The following is a 15,559-nucleotide window of genomic DNA, read 5'->3' on the forward strand; positions in this document are numbered from 1 at the left end:
GCATCATGCCACAAGCAGGGGAGTGGAGCAGCCGTAGCTCCAAAATAGATTTTAGAGTCAGACAAGAGTTTTCTTTTCATGAACTCCAGTAATAGTCAAGGACCATTTATTTTCTAAGCTGCTTTGAGCCAGTTGATAATGCTACTGTTTTTAAAATGTTTTAAATGTTTGAGATGCAAGTAAAGAAGAGCTATTTAGAATAGGATGTATTGAAAGGTATGTTACTAAATCTTTATTTTGTAATTTTTCCTATTAATTGTTTTCTGCTTCTGTAGCTTTAAATGTGCCCTCACCATTTTATTCTGTAAGTTCTGCTACAGCAATAAAAGTGATGTGACAATAAAAAAATCACAACTATGTTTCTTAGCTGGAAGAAAAATTATTGGCTTAATATAGCTTCTGTAGCATTTATTCTTCCTTTTCAGATGATTTAATTAATAAGATACTAAGTTATCCTGAAGGTATTTATTAAAGAATAGCGTCTTGCAATCTTTTTGGATAGTCATTAAAGAAAATAATAACAAGCAGTGGTCTCTTCAGGATCTTGAATTCCAAGATAAACGCAATAAAGTTTGTGGCAGTGTGTTATTGTTTACTGCTTGGGAAAACTTATGCAACAGCAGAATATTGCTCTGATTTTTGAGCTGCTGCTAATGAAGTACAACCAGACAGGGTACAGTTGTTATGAGTCAGGAAATGTGGATGTTCCTGGACAGAGGCCAGGGGGGCTTAGACACACAGGGATGAGATGTATATGCATCCTTTGGAGGAAATACACTAGGTTGTTTTGAAGCATCTCAAGCTGCCTGATCCAAGAAGCAACCAAATGACCACCCAGAAAAGAGGCTAGTACCTCTCACTTTCTCAGGGTCCCTTGTTTTTATATCAGGAAAACAACAATGAAGTAGGCTGTCCAGGGGAACTTAGAGATCAGATATTAGGCTCAGCCATGAGACAGCAGGCTCAAAATCCTAAGGGCTTAACTTTGTTCTTTCACTATGAAAAGAAGAAAAAACAATCCCACAAAAAACCCCACCAATCCCATACCACTAAATTTAAGAAAAAAACTAAACAAACCCAAACAACCCAACAACAGCAACAGCAAGAAAATACCAACCAACAACTAACCAAAAAAGGCCCCTGGTGTCCTACAATTTGCTGCGAGACTTTAGGCAAACCTTTCGAACCCTTATTCTGCCATAGTATGGTCTGAGTTTTTAGTAAGAGAATGGGTATTCCCACTGTACATATGGGGAGAAGTTCCACTCTCCACAATGACAAAGCATTTGCTGAAATGCTGCTACATTTCAGTACATGGTACATATGCAACTCCCTTTCCTTCTTCTGAGCATGCTAAATGCCATCGCTGTGGGTCACTATTTTTTAAGTGAAATTAACTAGGGTAATTTAAAATATACTACTGATTTCTTTTCCTTTCCACACCTCTTTCTTGCATCTGAATATAACTGCCCCAGAAGATTGATTTTTTTTATTCTTTTGGTAGGCGGCTTTTCCTTATGTTCCTTCAACCCCTCCATGTGTCATTCCCCAAAGGGGGACTTCAGCTTTCACTCCTCTCCCAGCAGAGCAGGACATGCAGACCATTTTCCTGTGCTGGTAAACCCAGGATGTGGGTGGCTGCTTGGACTTGCACATTTCACACCTTTTTTTCAGGGGAACCCTCACAATAAAAAACTGAGCTCCCTTTCATGAAATCCAAGGAAGGGTCATTTATTACCCCATTCTCTCCTCAATCTGAGAGGCTCACAACTAAATGAAGAAATGATTTCCAGACCTCCTGCTTTGGTCTGGGCTAGTTTTGAGGCCACCTGTGCCATTGTCACTGCTGTCACCGTGGCAGGGCACAGTGTGGCTGCCCTCGGCCGTGTCCCAGCAGCCATGGCCTCTCCTGAGCAGTGGCACAGGGTGAGACTCTGCCCTGCACCCAAACTCACCATCCCCTCTCTCCACTGGCATTGCCAACCACACAGATTCAAAATCTTGAGAATATATTCCATAGCTGTTTTTCAGGACATTTTAAAGCATCATGGCACCAGATCATCTAGAGATCAGAGACTTCTACTTCCTTGAAGACATCAGAACTGTATTTTCTTCTTGTTTTCTCTGGTTTTAATTAAAGCTGAGTACCATGTTATGGCAGCTCAGTTCCTTGGTAAGTCCTTATCAAAGATCCCAGTGGGCAAGAGTCACTTGAGCTGCCCCATTGCTTTAACAAAGCAGGCACAGCTGGAGACACTGGTTACCTGCTCGGCTTGCAAGAGACAGGCAGCACCACAGGACATTCCTGTTTTCCCTCTTCCTCCCTCCCCACAGCCCCACAGTGGCTCCAGAGCTTCCAAACACCAGCTAATTTGGGCAGTCACGTTCAGCTCACCCCTTCTCTCAAAGGTTCTTTTTCCTTCAGGATTTTTTGTTTTCCCCCAGTGGTCTCCTCCTTGTACTGGAGAGCTTGTCCTGAGCACTCCCAAAATAACAACAAGCTCACAAGCTGACGGCACTCTCTTTGCCCTGTGAATTACTTCTGGTACAACTGAACCTGAGGGAATGGTTTTGATTTTCCTGGAACATCTTAGTATTTACATTAGTTTGGTTTCTATTCTGGCATGATTTTGTTCCTGTTCTGGTCACATCCCTGGTCCTCCTCCTTCCTTTCTTTGCTGTGCTTTACCAGTATGGCTGATTATGGTGACCTACAGCTAAGGGCACTGCTAAGCTTCCCTCCGGGGGGCTCCTCTAAAAATACATATTCTTGTCACGCAGACTAATTCAACTTCTATTCCTACTTCTCCCTGCAGAATCTGGTTTCTAAGGAGGGCTATTTAAGTCTTCTTATTCAAAGCTGTTGACATGATGTTCAACACTGCAACATCTCAGAGTGTCAAAGTCACTACTGTGTTTATTCTTGTAACATTCCAGGTTGTTATTAAAAGTGGAAAAGTAACTTGCTGAGAGTCACGCAGGGAGTCACTGATGTGAAAGTCAGCAATTTTACCAGCATTTCTCCTCCCTGGTATGACAACTATCACCTCACATTTTAAGGTAACATTATTTCAAACAACAAAATTCAAACTTGATGTGAATATTTTGGAGAGGGAACCTGAATTTAGCAAAGTGTTTCTGATGAATAAGGAATCTCTGAGATGTGCTGCCACTCTTACAGCCTTGCAGTTCAGTCACACTCTTGCAGTGTGATTTAGGCTTTGTTTACACAACTAGTGCTGGTGGTAAGTAAACTACCCCTCCTTGTGTGCAATTTTGCTTGCCATATTTCTAGACACTCACTGCAGTCCCGGAGGGATTTTTGGAGCTGACACCGACAGCCTGTAGAATTGTTGCCATTCTAGCAATTCCTTCACAAACTGTTACAAACTGTTGTGTTGCAATGAGCCTATTCACTGAACACTTCTGTAGATTTTTCAGTTTATTTCTGTTTATTTTCCTAGGCTTCCTTTGTGCTGAGATGAGAAACTCATTACACCATCTACAGCTCTCTACATATTTCTCTAGCACTCCATTAGTCTTGGTGGACCTGCAGTGATAAAGGTTGTGCAGCTGATAGTGATACAGAACAGGGGCTAGAAACTTCTATCACTGCAGGGAGTTTGTTTTCTTGGAATGAGGCAGCTGTGTCACTGTCACAGAGAGGGCTCTGAACAGCTCCTCCTGGGCCCCCAAGTGCCACAGCAGTACAATCTTCTTGTGTAAGTTCTGTAAATTTTCATTTGCAGATGGATGGAATTCTGTACCAAAGATACTTACATTGCACCCCCTCTATGGTTCTAATAAAAAGCTGTTCCAAAATAATTTGAGGTTTTAGAATATGTTCTCTGAAAGCAAAGGAAAATCAGTTTAGGTATTTTTTCTCCAACCCACTGGTTACTTTTGAAACGTCTGCCCATATGGATTCAAGGCAGGGTAGTTAAAGATGTTTACCTGGTAATTCTTGGTTAAGAGGTTTAGAGTTTAGCTTTAAAACACTCAACTTCCTGGCCTCCTGCTAAAGCACTTCTTGTCTGTCCTAGGCTGTTCTGGTGTCTTTCAAAGCATGAACTCTTCTTCCTAAATGTCACTACGTTTCTCACTAACTTAACCCCACTGAAGCTTATGGCAGCTTTTTTTATTAAAAAGGCTGCAAGGGTTTATATGATGAGCATGTGTGTACCACCTCCTCCAGCTCTCTCTGCAGCCAATGCTCAGTTTGCTCCAGACAAGTACAATGGGATCTGAGACCTCTGTACACCACCAACTACAAGAATTCCCTCTCCTTTTTCCCTCCATATGTACAGATGCTGACAATATTCTAGTTAAAGTTCCAGTTTTAGGAACATTATTTATCTACAGACAAGGCTACATGTCTTCAGTGGTTATTCTTATTAGATATAAGAAATCCTATATGGAAAGATTGACTGCCACATCCCTTTAAGTGTCACAAAACCTCTGCTTTGTCCTTGTTTCACACTACAATAGTCACTAACAGATAAATTTAGATGCTTCCACAAGCTGGGCTTTTTTACACTAGCCTAAGCTAGTCAGGTTACCAGAACTCCATCTAGGAATCCTGTTTGCCATATGTGCATCATGCTCTGCTCCTGATTAGGATACAATTGGAAAGAGATGTTCAGTGAGAAAAGGAAACTCGGCAGTGGAAACAGTCTCCAGACTTTCCTTCCTCAAAAGCAGCATCCCTGTTATCCTTTCTTATTCACTTACTTTTTTATTACTTGCATTCTCAATGCTAGCCTTGCAGCTTATTGGACTACCTGGATAGAATATATTTAACATTTTTCAGAATTGTTTTTGCAGAAAGATGGCACCTCAGCTGCGCCTAAATCTAAATATTTGGCTTTCAAACAGAATGTAGCAGGCAGAAGGAAGAGGGTGTGCACTCTGAAAGCTAAGATAAAATATTACATACAAGATTTTTTTGTCCTTATTATTCCTATTTTAGGACATAACACATCAAAGACAATAAAATCAAACAAAAAAAACACCCAAACAAACAAATAAAAACCCCCCATTATAGGTGTGGTTTTTGAAATTTTGAAAATGCCAAAGACATGTGATTTGTTACTATCAAGCCATCTTTTATTCAGTGTATTATGTATTTTGATATACTGATGACCATTTCTTGCAAAATTTTCCATAGCCAGCCATGTCCAAAACTTTCTGACCCAAAGAACACAAAGCTGAGAGACCCTAGAGTGTTTATAAATTAAAAATACTCAAGACCTATGAAAATAATCAAATCCCTGAGCAACCTGATCAGAGTCTGGAGATGGCTCCACTTTGAGGGAGACTGGATGACTTCTGCCAGCTCCTCCCACCCGAGTTATGGTTCTGTAAATAAGTGGCAGAGGATGCGCTACTGTGATCGTGCCGCTTACTATTTGCACTCCGATGCCTTTTGTGCCTGGGATTCCAGACTCTGTCCCGTGCCACTGAAGCAGCAGTGGTTCCACAGGCAGCTGCCTCAGAACAGAGGCTGCCCTGGCACTCAGGAACCCTGCTGCCATGTGTGTCCCTCTGCACACAGGGACATCTTGTCCTGCGCTGTGTTTGACATGCCTCAGGACATCCAGCATTCCCTTCCTGCCATCTCCTGCCCAGAGTCAAGGACTGGAATGCATCATTTTCTCTAAAGAATTTTGTCAGACTGAGGAGCTGAAATCCTTATCTACTGAAATAAAATGTATGCTTCTTTTCATTACAGAAGTCCTTATTGAAAAATAAAAGGAGAAATAACACACTATAGAAGAACTGCTGTAGGTTTTACCTTAGAAGTTAGTTCCAAGAGGCTTTGCAATTACAGATGGCAAGACAAGTGGGATTTTCAGGATAAATATGAACGACAGACACAGGAATAGAATAACTTCAGCATGAGAAATATATGCTCAATTAATTTTTAGCCAGCCCAACACTAAACCACTCATCATTAGCCACATGTTCTTTCCCATCCTTTTGTTTATGTCCTGGTTTATGGCTTTTAAAGGGTTATTTTTTGAACAATCTGGATTATATATTTTAAAAATAAGAATGTTCTTTGGGACACATAACGAGATAGTGTGAGATTTTATGAATACCCTTTCTACTGTGTCCACCAATTTGAACTTGAGGATAAATTGTGTATGTTTTTTTCAGTGTATATTTGTTGTCACAGTAACTGCAGTTTTCCCAATAAATGGAAATTGCATCGTTTCCTTAGCATTCAGGTTATTGCACTGAAATAGCACCATGAACTCACCATTACTTCTCCCTTCCTGTTGTCAAGTTAGATCTCATTTAGTTGCAGGAGCAGGCACTAAAACAGGTTAGTTTAGATTTGTGTGCATTAGAAAGCTGAAGCAAGTCTGCTTAGCTGCATTACATCCTATGACTCATGCCTGTGTGGGAAAGACCTTATTTTCACAGAGATCTCTTAGATAAACAAGGCAAGTTGGCAGCAATTCGATTACACTGATGCAAGCAGTCTCTGCTTTCTGTTGCATTCATTTCCTTTATATTTTCTAAAAAACACAAGCAGGCTGATAAACTCTAGTGAGAATTCTTCTACCAAGGACACATGGGCTTTCATTTTCAATTACTTTTTTTGATAATAGGAGCAGCCTTAAACCCAGTTTCTAAAAAAAAAAACCCTATTCTGTTACTGCAATAAAATCATTTTTTTTATCAGTAGGCTTTTCTCAAAGTGTGTTAGTGAAGCTGTAGCTCTTGCTGTTGACAACCATAACACACTAGTCAGTTAGATACCTCCCTCCCACAAGCACACAAGCCTCTAAATACGGTGGATTACAGATAGAAAATGGATTTAGATTCCAAACTATCACTTTTACATACACACTGGAACAGATTTTTGGACAGCATAGATCACAAAACGTTGCACTCTTTGTCACCATTTCCCCAAAAAGGAAAAGTGAAGAAAGTAACCATTACTGTATTACAGAGCTCTAAAAGCGTGTAAATCAAACTGGACAAGTTTAGTGCAAATTCATGGAGGTTTCTGCTCATTTTGAAACCCCACCTGTGTATACCTGAATGATTTTGGCCACATCTTAGATAAATAGGATTTTAATTGTCATTTTATCAGCTTTGAAATGAAACTGGCTTGGACAAAGTGCAGCAATCTTTCGGATTCACACCCCCCTTTGCCTCTGTCAGCACACAGCAACCAGACGGGTTGTCCATTTAAGGGAAAAAGCACAAGCTCCAGCCTATTTCCCTGTGCTCTGGATGTGTTTGTCCCACTCCTTCAGCAAAGCATTCTGTTGTGCCAAAAAGCACTTCCTTCCTTGCAAAAGTCATGCACACATGACCACATGTACTCCCATTTCTGATGAAGGTTTAATTAAACTTTTAATTGGATTTTCTCTGTGTTTCTGAGCGTGTAAAACATTGTAAAGGATGCCACAATCTATGTAATCTCACTGATCACCTTTACAGCTACAGTTTGCATGCTTTATTTGTGGAAAAGGTTTAGAGAGATAGTCCCGACAAAGCAGAATGAGAATCACAGGGCCAAGCCATCTTGAATTCAAATAAAAAAAATAACAACAACAAAAAAAGCACAGCTGTCCCAACCTAGGACGATTTTCTATTTGCACTTATATTAGGACTTATTTTACAATGATGCTGAGAATAAGAAGTGATATAGAAAGTGCAGATTATCTGCAAAAGCAAGAGGAGTAGGTGCAAAGACCCAAAATAAAAGGGAAAATCTAATCAAGTGTCATGAAATGCAGGATTTTCACAAATACATGAGGCATCACACATTTTCAACACGATCAGAGACTCCCACTGTCTCTCGTGAACAGAACACCAGCACAATTATTTCTGCCTTCACCTCAAAGCGTAACTGCAGGACCATGTTACAAGTTCTAGTGTCACTAGCTTGGTACAAATACTGGCTACTAAGTAGAAAAAAAACTTAATATTTTATGAATTGATTGTTTTCTTATCCAGTATCCAGATTGTTTTGTTATCCAATATGCTCCAAAATGAAGAAAAGCCTGTCAAACCCAAATAATTACCAATATTCTGTAGAAAATTAGGAAACAGCTTTCAGTAGAAAACAATAAGAGAAAGGAAAACAGAAAAGGCTAAAAATGAAAACTACCACAAGCTGAAAAGTTTAGACATTTGGGCTTCTTGTAAAGTATGTAAACATTTCTATACCATAGAATAACCTTATTTTATCTTTCCAGCTTTCAGTTCTTATCCTAGGATAAGGATAAAGGATCCTATATATCCTTTTATATACTAAACATTTTGGTGAAATAGGAAGTATGAATAGATGGAGTTCCTTCTCATTTGTAATGTTGTTTTATCTGGCTTCTTCACAAATATTCACTTTATTTCTCCAATCGTCATTTTAGATATGTAGAAGGACAAAACCCTTGCCCAAAATTCAGTTTATACATTTAAATAACAGAGCAACCTGAAATGACAGACCTTGAGAAAGGCAGAAAAAGGAAATTGGAAGAAAAGTAAAATGTCTCTTAGAAAAAAAGTATTTGGACAGAAATAGAGATGATCTCTTTTGTTAAATGCTCTTGAGGAGACTGGAAATTTATCTGCTAATTCCTGAATACTAAGACCTGATCTTATTAAATTCAAAAGAAATCTCACTCTGAATTCAGTGGCATAAACTTGACCTTTGACTGGTACAGCTCTGAGACACATTCTTAATTTCTGCCTGGGGGTACCTGAACTGAGTTAGATAAGATTACCAAAAGCCTTAAATTAAGCATGTGTGGAATGTCAGCCAGGAGAAATATCTTCTATCAGGAGGAGTTTCACTGATACACTTTCACCAGTAGGAAGCTTCTATTATGGAAATGGCTATAGTGGTGAAATTGTAACCCAGAGGAGCAAAACAAGGCACACCAGCAAAACAGAGATTTCCTAATATTCTAGTGCTTAGTCCACAGGCTGCTTCCAGGAAGAACATCCATTTTTTCAGGAATCCTCCTTTGGCTGACTCAGTTCTATTAATATGAATGTTTAGTCTTTCCATCTGTGCCAGGTGTGAGGCACTACAGAAAACTCAGATGTCATCAGGCTCACTAAACCAGTAGCATAAAGGATGAACCAGTAAACAGCAGAGCCAAAGGTCAATCATCTACCACATATGAGCTGGAGGAGCTCAGGAAAATCAAGGCACACGTAAGCGGGGACAGAACAGCGCTGAGCTTTGAAGATGAATTTCAAGTCTTTGAATTTGGTGTTTAAAACAATCAGATCCTCTACAGAAGGACTGAAAGGCTGAGGTGATGAAAACACTCTCTGGTTGATGGTGAGTGATGGTGACTCAGATGGTGACTTTAGCTGGGACTAGATCAGTTAAAATTATAACAAAATTAATATAATAATGAAATAATAATAATAATACACAATAACCATAACTATGATACTATTATAATAAAATCAAAAAGGCCACCAACATAGTCTGGAAGAAGATTCAGATTAGAAAGAGTCTTTAGCACTATGAAAGGCACCATCCATTCCACATTTATGTATATATAAACAAAATCAAAATGATGCATGAGGGAGAAAATAAACGGGTATGCTATGTCTACAAAAATCACTATGTGTATAGCCAAAACATAAATTACTTTTTGATTTGATATAAAATCGACCTTGGTTTCACTGTAGTCATTAGAAGAATTGGCTATCTTTCAAATATGAAACCATCTGTTGAATAGCCACATTATATATTCCACAGATTTGATTGGAAAATCCCAGAGCCTCTTTGTGGACACCTGTTGAAAAGAGTAATTTTAGCCTCCTCCTCCATTTTGAAGTGGAAAGGAAGACAGATGTATGTAAAACCACAAATCCATGTGTTAGAGTTTGAAGTTGTTATTAAACTGTTCAAATGTCACTTCACTGCAGAGTTATCAGGCTAATAATTTGCCTTTTGATTTAAAAAACCTGGCTAAAAGTAAATTGTGCAAAAAAAGGGAAGTTGTATAACCACACATTACACTGAGCAACAACTAAACCAAAAGAGGAGTCAATATCACCGTAGCATTTTCTCAGATTTTGCCATCCCTACATTTTCAGGTCAAATTTGTCATTTCTCCACAGTTTAATTTGCCAGATATTTCATTAAAGAGAAGAGGCAGCAATTTTCATTCTAATGTTAAGATGACAAAGACTGTACAAATCATATTGTCTCAGATTTATTTCTCACCGTGTAGCCTTCTTATGAAAAAAATAACTTTCTCAGGATATGTTCTTATTAAAAAGTAATTACAAAGTTTCCTTTTGAGACTTAGATTTGGGATACCATAGCGCTTCAGTAATTCCACAATAATGATTATCACATTAAATGATAGTTGCCAAAAAGTGTTTCTGTTTAGTGCTTTAGTGTGCCCCTTGCTATGAAATAAAAGCATACTGCCTTACTTTTTGCTTTTCAGAATTTTATTCCATCCTAATACTTATTTTATCATTTCACAGGCAGTTACATTCTCAGTCACCAAGTACAAGTTGCTTCAAAGTATTTTAATTCCATCCAATCCATCCACTGCTAAGATGTGGTATTGATGTCATTTATGTAGTATGCAGGGATGCAACTAGAATTTTTTAGCTAAAGCAAGACATTCTCATCTCCCTGAGGCAGTCCCAGCATCCACAGACTAAGTGTCAAACACCACAGACAGTCAGCACAGACTCAGTCAGTTCATTCCTTCTTTAGGACAAATATTTTTCGTCTGAGACAATTCTACATAAATCTGTGAACAGGGTTTTAGCACAGGGTAAGTGCATTCTTTAAATCTCTGCCTTCATAACTGAATTCATATTGCATATGAACTTACAATCAGTGTGTCTCTTAAAAATCCATGCGCTCTAGATTTTTTTGTTTGCAGAAAACAGCTTTAAAAGAAGTAGCAGGGAGGAGTGGAATTCATTCTCCAATTGATAAAACAGCTTTTGTCAGTTAAGACAAAGTAAATCACACTAAGCAGTTCCTGCCCTAAATTACACGACCACCTTGGGGCCGTGGGATATGCATTTCCAACAACAAACAGGCTTCCATTCTGCTGCCAGGGTAAAACATCTGAGAAGTGCTTTTTCATTTATTTTGCTGATAGAAACATGCACTTTAACAACAGTGACCCAGCTCAAGCACACTGAGGTACAGTGAACATAAGGTCAGTCCTTAGGATGGTTGCATTATGCTGCTAATCAAAGCAGCAGAGATTAATATTCATTCTACGTAAATAAGCACAAGAACCAAGAGTGGTTGTCACTAAGATGATATGAAAGGCACCAGGTGCGTCCTAAATGTAAGCAAGGAAACAAAAAGTACAAATGCGCTGGGCCACGAATTATTTGGTTAATTCTGTTACTAAATGGTTTCCTTTATTTATCCCACAGGTTGTCACTGTTTTTAATAGCTGCTGGACTATCACGGGTCAGAGATGATCTGTATTCTACTATTAAATGTTGATTTGTCTTCTGTCTACATGTAAGCAGATATAAACAAGATACACGTAAAAATCTATACATTTTTTCATATTACTACTGGCTAATTCATTATGCTTGTTCTCAGAACTGCAAAAATTATTTAGGCAATGCTTTTCTATCATGAAAACATTTAAAAAAACCCCTAAAACTTTTATCTCAGCTTTCATCTATTGATATTTCCAAATCATTCAGAAGATTGTTCAAAGAAGGAAAGAGCCAATAGACATTAGAAATTTTTTGTAAAAAAAGACACTAGAAAATAAAGGTTATTGTAAAAAAAAAAAAACAAAACAAAAAAACAGAGTGGTTAACTCAGTCTTACCTGTCAGCAACACGGACCTAGGAATATATCCTTTACACTGCAAGATCACAGTAGCCTGTCCCACAGCACTACCACAAGAGTAGAATGATCCAGCTCAGGAGAGCACAAAGACAGAAACTTTTCCCACTTTTCTGGGTCTACCAGCAGTTGAAGTAATGAAGGAAACAAGGTAGAGAGCAGAAGACCAGAGCTGCTTCTCGCAGAAATCCCAGGCAGGAGAAGTAGGAGGTATCCTCTGTCTGTGTCTCACCCAGACTTTTGTTTAAAAGTTTTTTCAACTGTTGCTAGGTGGTGTTAGGCTTTGGCAGTTTAGTTCTCAGATTGTATTTCCCCTCTTCTGGTCTCTTCACACAGTGTTACAGCAATGACTTTGTTGAGCTCAGCTCGCTTGTGCTATATTTAACCAGTGTTCTCAGCAAGTCAAGCCTGTCAACAGCTGAGAAGTTTGGAGCAGGCTTTGCTGAGTTCCTCAGCTGCTGAATTATCAGTGGATGTTGCACTGCACAGCCCAGCTACTACATTCACTGAAAGATTGTGGGGAAACTGTCAAATCCTTTTAAGGGCTTCCAGTGACTTCACAGGAGTAATTACTATTTAAAGCACTAAGTACAAGATGTGTATTTAGGCATATATTTTAGACTGCTAGAGAAAGAATATTTGTGTTCGCTGCAGATGAGTTCAATTATTTATACAGTGAGAATTTTCCTAGGACAAGTAGGAAGTTTATAATTTGAAAGGTATGCACTTCACTTGAGGAAAAATTACACGTGGGAAGAACTTTTTGCAGCATAATTTCTTACAGAGTTTAAATATACTAAGATGACATGGAGAAATTAATGAAGGCTTAGGGTGGAAAATTTCCACTGTGATATTTATTCCAAAGACAACCTTTTTCTCCCAGACCAAGAGCTTCCTGCAGTTATTGTCTCTCACTGAAGAAAAGGAAAGCCACACATATCACAATTGGTTTGACAGGAGTATTCGGAGCACAGTACTCCAGGGCTGTATGCAATCTGATGTATCCACACTTGCTTCTGGATCTAATTACTATTCCTCATTCTAAGCCATTAGTCTCTTAATCAACAGACCAGCAGTAACATTGGACAGTTTTCAGCCCACAAACTGTCAGATATCAAAACTCAAAGATGTTGCAGATCTCAGATTCTAGAACCAGGTTCTACCATCTCATGGCAGAACAGCCTCTGAAAATGCCTCTGGCAAGGAAAATTCCCTACCCCAACAACTCTGTTCTCATCTGAGCAGTACTTCAGAATTAAATGCAGAAAGTGCCTCCTTTGGAAGGCTTTTCTCTAGTGATGATCTGAGGTATTGATCTAGGGCTAGATGAAGAGGCAGGGAAGAAAGAAGACAGGGGAAAAAAAAAGTAAAACGATGCAAAAAAATTTGCTTGTGGATATTTATACATGAGGACACACCAACCTTGCAGGGCAAAAAAAATATTCAAGCAGGTCATAATAGTATCCTGCAGTGATGCTGGGTCTCTGTGCAAGGAGGAGGATGGGGAGTGAAAAGGTATCACACTGTGGCAATTTCAACATCAGGAACATGATTGGCCACAAGGATATGAGATACCAGAGGGTGAGTAAAAGCCCTTACGGGAAGCAGCTGTGGGATGAGCTGTAGCCTGGTGCTCTAAGCCTGTCCCTGGAATGACTTCTGCTTGTTCTGTGTCATTATCTAAACAAGCAAGGAACAATGAAAAAATGCTTTCATTCCCAAGCTGCTCATAAAGAGAAAATGAAGTAAATATTAGGTATTATGGCAAGTAACTGATATTAAGACATTGATGACACATTTATGAAAGCCCCAAACACTTCCATCATGTCAAATATATTTTGTTTTGGAGACCAAGTAATAATCACTAATTTCCATTTGCATTTCAATATTTGACTTGGACAGAATAGTTAGAATGTATTTTAAAAATAAGAAATTTTCTGTTTTTCAAAAACAATTATTTGGAAGATTATTTTAGAGACAAATAATACATTGGCATAAAGTTTGATGGTGTATGCTTCCACTTTGAACTGAAGTGAGATACAGATACCCACATTCTAAAATGAATCTCTCACTTAAGTGCTCTAACCAGATGAGTAACTTTTTGACTATTCTGGCTTTAAATTCTTGCTCAAAGTGCAGTACTAACAGCACTTTATTCATTCAAGTAGAATAAATCAGGAAAACAAAACAATTAACTTGGCTTATAGGTCTCAAAAAAAACCAAGCCATTCTCAACATTTCTCTCCCATTAGTTCCTGGCACATTCACTGAGTGGAAAACAACACAACTTCTTAGGAGGCATTCTCTGCTGCCAGCCCCTGTGGGTGAGTTTCAATAGTGACCTGCTGGTGTGAGTCTGCTTATTCTTGTACACTTGCAAACTCACTCCCCAGCTGTGCACCACGGATATAATCCTCTAACACCAGGGGAATTTCAGAAAAAAAAAAAAGTAGGTAAAATAGAATAGATTAGGTTTTGCAAGTGAGTCAGAGAATATATAAGAATTGTATGGGAAAGGGTGTCATTAATCAGAAATACTGGAAGTGTAAAGTTTTTAACTTTGTACAGCATGAAAATGGTTCTCATCTAAGTTTTTCCCCTACTGAATGATGGAAAAAATAATTATAAATAGACAGGTTGTGGAGGTGAGAAATAAAAGGAAAAACAAAACCATGAAAGAGACTTTTTAGTTTGGCATCCTATGTTAGGTCCTAATGTTAATAAAGAGCATCATCCAAAGTCTTAGTGACATCCTCAACTAAGTCTAAAGAGCAACTTTCTTATAATTTCTAATAATTATGTTCTCTCTTAGTCAAGCAACTGAGATAACGGAGTCCAAAGTAAATAATTCTAAGAAAATTTGTAATGGAAGCCAAATATCTCAAATATTATTTCAATCAAATCACCAAAGGCCAGAGCAATGCAAAAAAAGGGAACAAAATGTGGCACTAGAGAGAGAAGAGCAGCAGCACGACTTGTTGCCATTTTCAAACATAACGCTAATCACAAATACAGATGAGGGCCTGTCACTGTTCACACAATCATATTTCTTCGTACTTGCATTGCTAGAAAATGAAAGAAAAATTTTTATGATATGAGCTGTTCTAGAGAAATTCCAGGCTTGAAATTACTGGCAGAAAATCCATGGTTTTTATAGAGAAGATCAAAGCAGATGTCTTCTGACCTTTCTGGTTTCTCTTGACCTTAAAATGTATGCCTGTAAATAAGATTCTTCTGGAACACATACAATAGTATTACTATGTATTTTTTTTTTCTCAGCCATCCATCACTTTGATGTACAAATATATCTCATTCTCTTAGTCATGGAGGCATTCAGAGATACAGCCTAGTACCTTTGTCCTTTTGAAATATTTTACATCACCCTTAACTGGACCAATATACTGGGGAAAAAAATCTATGTGAATAGACTTAGAGGTTCTTAACTGTATGTCCTGGAGAGCTCTAGTATGTGTGTAATTCTGTGTGGGCAAGCACTGTGAGTTCTTCATTAATCTGCTCCCTAAAATGCATTGAATTAATCAGTATTTTAGTTTCTAACAAATTATTTTTTCAGCTGCTTGAAAGGTAGTGCACCAGAGTTTTGTGATAACGTGCTTTCATACTTATTGCTCTCTTCCATAGATCTCTATTATTGTAGACCATGCTACTGCTTTTAGCTTTGCTTTGGCTTTACAGTATAACTTGTGCTTCCTTACAGTCTGTTGGAAG

General features: G+C 38.4%; 1 protein-coding gene across 5 annotated transcripts in view; it reads right to left on the reverse strand.

The window, feature by feature from the left end:
* Nucleotides 1-12,169, reverse strand: part of FILIP1 (filamin A interacting protein 1) — a 101,291-nt gene extending 89,122 nt beyond the window's left edge. For all 5 annotated transcript variants that reach the window (XM_084201811.1, XM_084201814.1, XM_084201810.1 and 2 more), the window contains exon 1: nt 11,813-12,169. The gene's annotated coding sequence lies outside the window, so the exon portion shown is untranslated. The remainder of the gene's footprint in view (nt 1-11,812) is intronic.
* Between the last annotated feature and the right edge of the window lie 3,390 nt (nt 12,170-15,559).

The sequence above is a fragment of the Fringilla coelebs genome, assembly GCF_963513975.1.
Source record: "Fringilla coelebs genome assembly, chromosome: 3".
In the NCBI taxonomy this organism is placed as follows: domain Eukaryota; kingdom Metazoa; phylum Chordata; class Aves; order Passeriformes; family Fringillidae; genus Fringilla; species Fringilla coelebs.